Source organism: Apodemus sylvaticus, chromosome 23 (genome assembly GCF_947179515.1).
Source record: "Apodemus sylvaticus chromosome 23, mApoSyl1.1, whole genome shotgun sequence".
NCBI lineage: Eukaryota > Metazoa > Chordata > Mammalia > Rodentia > Muridae > Apodemus > Apodemus sylvaticus.
The window spans coordinates 14,439,101-14,446,323 of record NC_067494.1 but is presented as its reverse complement, the minus strand read 5'-3'; the positions used below and the strand labels follow the sequence as shown (position 1 = coordinate 14,446,323).

General features: G+C 47.0%; 1 pseudogene; it reads left to right on the top strand.

Annotated features, from left to right (window-relative positions):
- Positions 1-995: 995 nt before the first annotated feature.
- LOC127673498 (sorting nexin-6-like) lies at positions 996-6,865 on the top strand (annotated as a pseudogene).
- Positions 6,866-7,223: the final 358 nt, after the last annotated feature.

Below are 7,223 nucleotides of genomic sequence, written 5' to 3'. Positions count from 1 at the left end.
AACTCCAATCTAAACACACACACACACACACACACACACACACACACACACACACACACACATTATGGCACTAATGCACCAACAAACATACACATAAACACAAAATAAATTAAAATGCAATAAAAATTTTTAAAAGAAAACTGCCCTTTGTTTATTTGGTTGGTTGCCTGGTTTGGTATAGAGTCCAGCTCCCACGTTCTAATGGCGAGTTCCCTGGAAGGAGAGATGGGTATGGGAACGGGTGGCAAGAGAAAACACGTGGAGAGAGACAAAACATGGCTTCTGGTTCAGCTCTCCATCTTTAATGCGTCTCTCCCAAGATACAAAGACAGGCCAAGCCCCTCCCCTGAAGGCTGGAAACCAGGTTCTTCTTGTTCTTCAATGAGTGATCAGGTTGCTGGCTGCTATTCTTTTAGAATGGTGGGCTGGGGGAGGTCGCAGTTTGGTTTGTTTTTCTAGCCAGGGTTTCTCTGTGTAGCCTGGCTGCCCTGAAACTCACTCTGTATACCAGGCTGTCCTTGAACTCAGGGATCTGTCTGCTTCTGCCTCTTGAGTATTGAGATCAAAGGCGTGAACTACCACACCAGGAAATTGCCTTGTTTGATTGTTTGTGTTTGTGTCTCGTTTTTTCTGAGTCAAAGTTTCTCTCTGTAGCCCTAGCTGTGCTGGAACTCAATCTGTAGACCAGGCTGGCCCTGAACTCAGCCTCTCGGGTTCGCATTGCCCATCTCTATGTGAGTAAAGCAAATACCTTTATCAACACCGTTGTTGTTACTTTTTTCACATACAATCTGGGGCAAAATTTCAAAACTGTGATGAAGACTGCCAAGATTCTAATTTTTTATTGTGATCTTAAGAAGTTCTTCCATAAAGATTCCCTGGCAAGAAGACTTGGGTCTGTTGGGCATGGTAGTAACAAATCCTTTCCTGACCCCATAGAAGAAAGACAGCTGAACTTGTCATAGAGATTGCATACGGACCTGTCATCTTACCACTCAGTGTGTATATCCAGAAACCAATGGGTAAAGAATTCCCGGCGAGCCCTGGATTCTGCAGCAGTCATAATGGTATGCCTGGATGATGGCCCCGGCTTCCTCTCGGAGGAAGACGTTGGACTTAAAGCAATAATTGTAGATCTCCAAAGTGATGCTGCTCTTCAAGTGGACATTGCGGATGCTCTCAGTGAAAGGGATAAAGTCAAATCCACTGTTCACACAAAAAGTGCATTGCCAAATTTTAAGCAAAATGAATTTTCAGTTATTCGGCATCATGAGGAATTTGTCTGACTTCACGATTCCTTTGTTGGAAATGAAGACTATGCAGGTTACGTTATCCCATTAGCAAAACCAAGACTGATTTTGATGCTTCACGGGAAAAACTGCAGAAGCTTGGAGAAAAGGCCAGGGCCAGTGACAAGGGAAGAAGAATTCACAAAGACGAAACAGGAAATGGAAAGCTGAGTATCTGGCAATCTTCAAGAAGACAGTTTTGATGCCCAAGGTCTTCCTGTGTCCAGTTGCAGCGCATCCTATTTAGAGAAAAGATTTAAGTTTCCACATCTTCTTGGAATATGATCAAGATTTGAGTGTCAAGCATGGTTAAGTCAGTGGATTGAGTAACTGTTTCAGGAGTCAAGGGTGTAGACGACGTCTCTGAGCATGGGCGAGTATTCCTTTCAGAATAGCACAGCTGAGCGAAAGATGCATCCGCTAAGTCTGACAGAATGACAAGATCTCACGAAAGTGCTGCTGCCGATTGCATAGAATTGGGTCTTCATTACATGCTTCAGGAACTCAGGACTCCACAGTTATGTGCAAGTTTTTCCTCAAAGTTTCATAATTGTTTGATAAAACAAGAAAAATAGGTGCTCAGTATAGCACCACTCAAAATGCCCCCCACCCCCACCCACCCACCCCCGCCCCATCTATCATTAATTTTTTAAAAAAAAACTCCCCAGAGCTGGATCTTATGGAAACATTTTCTCTATCAAGTTTCCTTCCTCTCAAATGATTCTTAGTTTGTGACAGGTTGACATAAAAGCAGCCAGGACACCGACCTGGCCCCTTACCCACACTCTACCTCTAACTGAGCCTTTCTGTAACCTTGCCTCCTACCCACTTTATCCTTCACCCAACATGCGATTCCTGATGAAGTCCAGCCCTTAATGGGCCCTTAAGGGTCCATTCTTTCAGTTGTCTGATGACACAGGTGGCTCTCCTTAAAACGCATGTTCCTTTCCAACATGGTTACAGCCCTGATGGTCCTCTATCTCACTCTGAGAGAGAATATGCATCCGGGGACCATTAGGCAGTTGTGAGTTACCCAACATGGATGCTGGGAATTGAACTCAGGTCCTCTGTCAAAGCAATATTCCCTCAGCTGCTGAGCCATCTCTGCAGCCCCCAAATAGAGAAGTTAAAAACACAGTCAGGCATCTCCCTCCAATCAGTTGAGCTCCAAAAAAGATGCCAATGAGAGAACTTCCTCAGCACTTAAAGTAAATGTGTTACCACCTATAAACCACACTTCAGTGACATTGACCTTAAGAAGGAAAAAAAAAGAGCCCAACAACACAAAAAATCCAACCCAAACAAACAGAAGGATGGCTTTCTTAACAGACCTTTGCTGTGTGCCTTCAGAAGCCACTGTTGGCTCTTACAGAAGCACTGCAAATTCCATTCAGACACCAGATGGCACCAACAAGCGAGGCTTAGCCCTCAGGGAAGTTGCTGTAACTTACTAAGTTAGTCTGGCTGGCCCCAGCATTTCATCAGTGGCTTGGAGAGACAAATAAACTGGTGCTCACTAAATGATGGAGAGGCTGAAGTGAAATCAGCTGGGTGGTCTGCTACCCAGAAGACGTTCAATGAATAGTCCCTGTCCTCGGCGTGATGAAGGGGGTAGAAGTAGGGATTTAAACTCCTCTGTAGAACCTCCTCCAATGAGTGTCCAACCTAAGTACAATCAATTCAAATGTGGACTGGCAGGTGTGTTAAAAACCTGTATCCAAGGTTGTCCTCTGACTTGTACATACACACACACATGTACACACTCATGTATACCTACGCATACATTAGTATAATTTTTGGAGTTGGGTGTTGTTGTTTGCTTGTCAAGAGAGGGTTTCTCTGTGTAGCCCTGGTTGGCCTGGAACTTGCGATATAGACAATGCTGACCTTGAACTTATGGAGATCTGCCTGCCTCTCAAGTGCCTGGAACACCACTGCCCAGATATATTAGTGTGTGTGTGTGTGTGTGTGTGTGTGTGTGTGTGTGTGTGTGTATGTTGGTTTCCCAACTAGAAGTCATAAGTATGTGGTCAAGGGACCCCCTGGTGATAAGTAGGGTCAGGAAGTTCCTGTCTCCCCTTCTTCTTCTCTCAGTGCTCCATTACTAAGTGTGGGTCTGTGAAAGGTAGCATGGTCCCGGGATGAACTAAGGCTAAAAGCCCGGGCGACACTGAAGGGATAGTGGAAGCTTTACCTGTTCCCAGGCACCAGCCCCTGCCACTAGCTGCAGCTCCCCAGAGATTTGTGTCTCTCAGCATGTAAGGGCAATGCCACAAGCCCCTCTGTAGGCTCAAGACAGATCTCCATTTTAATGAGGTACCTAAAGGCCTGGAGGGCTTAGCCAACTAGCTTTCCTTCTTAGACATTCCTCCCTGGAAAAGGTATTTAGCTTCAGGCCTGCCCTGAGAAGTGGGCACAGTTTTACACAGAGAAATGTAGAGTGGGTGTGGGGGGCGGGGGAGAAAAGGCTGGCCATGAGCACAGGAACATGTGGAGAGGGAGGAGCAGGGGAATGGGGAAAGAGGGGGACAAGAGGACAGAGGGAGAGCAAGAAGGCAGGCAAGAGAGTAAGAGAGAGTGGAGCCAGCCAGCGAGCGAACAAGCAGCCCTTTCTAGTGAGTCAGGTGCCCTTGGCTATAACTCCTCCTCTGTCCACATTTCCCTCCCTCTGTCTCCCTACAGTAGCCCCGCCCAGCCTACCTGACCCCTCAGCAATTCCTCCCACACTGACTTAGCTTGTGTCTCTCTGTTCCCCATCTTATATCCTAGAAGAAAACTTCTGAGTGGTTCATCTAGGCCAGCTGTTCACAACTGCTTCCAACACAGGGTGGGGATAGAGTCACCTGAGAGCTAAATCTGTCCCAGCAGGCAGAGAAGACTCCATGAAAGGGGTACAGATGAAGATATGGAGGGCAGGTCTAAGTATACTGACTACTTCATTAGCATGTTCAGAGAAAAGTTAGACCCACCTGGTTGCAGGAAATATAATCTTTCAGTTTTGTGCATCTTGTTTCTTATCTGTAAAATTAAGGGATGGGCAGTTCACGCAGGATTGGGGCAGTTCAGGCAGGTTTGGAGCAGTTCAGGCAGGATTGAGGCAGTTCAGGCAGGATTGAAGCAGTTCAGGCAGGAATGGGGCAGTTTGTGATGCTAGGAAGTCTGGGGCTGGTTGCTTTGGAGCTGTCTAGGATGTAGATTCTGAGGGAACATCTGGAGCTGGCAAGTTGCTGGAGCAGTTTTTAGTTGATTTGAAATCTGCTAGGACAGATAAACTAAATACTGAAGGAGTTTACGGGAAATTTTTTATCTTGGCTGTACATTTGAAACTTTTAGGCTCGTGGTCCTGGTACTTGGGGAAGGAGAAGACGACAAGGAATAGACAGGTGGGGGAATTCAAGGTGCTGGGGAGCAAGGTTCCCACAACAAAGGATCGTGCACCTGAGAATTCGCTCACTGGGAACAACCAGATCTTGGTGTTCAGAATTACGATTTGTATCCACAGCACCAGACCAACCCCCAACAAGCAAGTGAATGGTGGGGTGTGAGGGGTTTGGAATACTGGGTGTGTATTCTGACTGTGGGTGAGGGAAAGGGGTGAGTGGGGGAGAGTGAGCAGTGTGCGGTTAGGCAGGTCAGTCAATATCGTCAGAGATCTGAGGATGGATTATAGGAGGAGGTATAATCTAATGGCCTCCATCAGTTCAAACAGCAGAGATTTTTCACGACCTAGACAATAGCCCTAGGCTCCCCTGGTCTTGATGGCCGGGCAGCAATGGTCGGCCTTCAGCTGTCACACAGGGCAGTAGCCTTGGGCTGTCAGATTCAGATCTTAGAGATTTTTGTTTGTTTGTTTTTGTACTTGGAAAAATTGACATCATTTTGACTAGGCAGAGCAGGGCAATTATCCCAAAAATGTTTCCAATTGGCGCCAAGCCATCCAGTGAGGCGTGGGCAGCTTTCCCAGTGGTTAGTGTTACCACAATCCAGATGGAGTCACTATCATCACTGCGCCCTATCTGTCTTCTTTGGTGACCACAAGATCTGGGTTAGGCATCACTGTGTTTGAAAGGACCTCGAAGTTGGCACAAGACACCCCAAAACAAAGATTTATTTGCCCCTGTGAGACAAAGGATAGAGAGGAGAAAAACACACCTATAAGAAAATGACAGTTTGTAAACTGAAAAAGGAAATCCCCGCTAGGATGAGCTGGCTAATTTTAACTGGGCATGTTAATGAGGTCAGCCAAAAGAGGGAGGGCTTCTGACTGCTGGCCCTTGGTCGGCAGCCTCAGAGGGAGCAAGTGGCCAGAGGAGGGGCTCGACCTGGGTGGCTTTAGGAATGTAATCTAACAGTTTAGCAAGGCAGAGGGAAGGGGGGAAGGGCAAGGCTGGCAGAGCCATGTTTACCATGCCCAGGCCTGCTGCTAGGAAGCCCTTCAATGTCTCTCTAATTATTAAATTATTAACTTCAATGTCTCTCTAATTATTAACTTGAAATGTCATATTCAGAGATCTCTGAAGAGTATGAGGACCACCTGCTATCTAGTATGTTTGATTTCAGGCTTAACTTTGAAATGTACACACACACACACACACACACATTAGGTGTGTGTAGTCCAAGGAGGGAGAGAGGAGAGTGGAAAATGAAACTACGTTGAAGGGAAGTGGAGATAAGAAACTTTTGGCGGTGTAGAACAGAGTGAGATATGAGAGATTTGGGGATCCTGTAATTGTGTGAACGACAGGAGTTTTGATACAGGAAAAGACCAAGCAAGCAGTTGAGGGCAGGAGAGGGTTGAGACTGTGGCTTCCTAGGCAGGAGGAGTTGGGCACAGGGAGGGGAAATGACGGGCCATAACTATATTACATCTCCAGGGTGGAGGTGAGAGGGGAACTTGGAGAATGATGAGAGAGAAAGGAAACAGGGAACCAACAGGAGAGCAGGTGGCTTCAGGAAGGGAGGCCGGAGCAGAGCAGCTGCAGGTGGAGAGTTTACCTTAGGCTGGCACAGGAGTGAGTGTGGCTGGTTTCTCATCTGTAAAATTAAATTACGAGATGAGAACAGAGGTGGTGCGACCCTGTGATCTCAGCACTCAGGAGAAGGCCGGAGTAGATGAGTTCAAGGCCAGCCTGTGTGTGCTACATAGTGAGATACCGTGTGTGTGTGTGTGTGTGTGTGTGTGTGTGTATGCGTGTGTTGCTAGGGATTGAACTTGGGATCTTGTATATATACAGGCATTCTACGATTGAGATGGTGACTTAGAATATAAGGATGAGGGGTCTTGAGTGGGATTAGGGAAGCCTAGGAGGCGCCTTCTACTCTGTGAGGACAATGAGACCATCTATGATTTTAGAAATGAGTACGATGATATCTTGATCTTAAAGCCGCACACTGAAGAGTGTTGTGTCCTATCAGTCAAACTAAGTCAGGTGTCCTCCGTTCCAACAGCCAGTAAACTGATGCGGGATCATCAATCTGCTCCACCCTCCTTCCCATACCACCTGGCTTTTGCCTCCCTACAAGTTCTGCTCTCTGTTGCTGAACATCTGGTGTTTAAGTTCTCTAAACGAAACTGAAAGGCGAATTAGAACCTGAATGTAAATGTTCTGTTTCCTTTATTACCGACCATAGTCCAAATCTTTTCAATAATACATAATGCAACGAAGCTGCAAGCCAAAACCCTGGCAAAGTTGTCTGTGGTTGCCTGGCTGTGCTGGTCGCTCTCCGGAGTAGTCCCGGACTTTAGACTGATGGATTTACTGACTCTCCCATCCAACCCCGAGCGCTCTACCCTGTGAGCTATGGCCTTGCGCGGGTCTGCTTGCTTAGTGATGCCTGCTAGGCCCAAACACCCACGCTGCCTAGGGTGTGATCACGATGCAGGGCAGCCAGGCAACTCCGGGAAGTCCCCTCCTCCTCCCCGCTGCGCGCCTG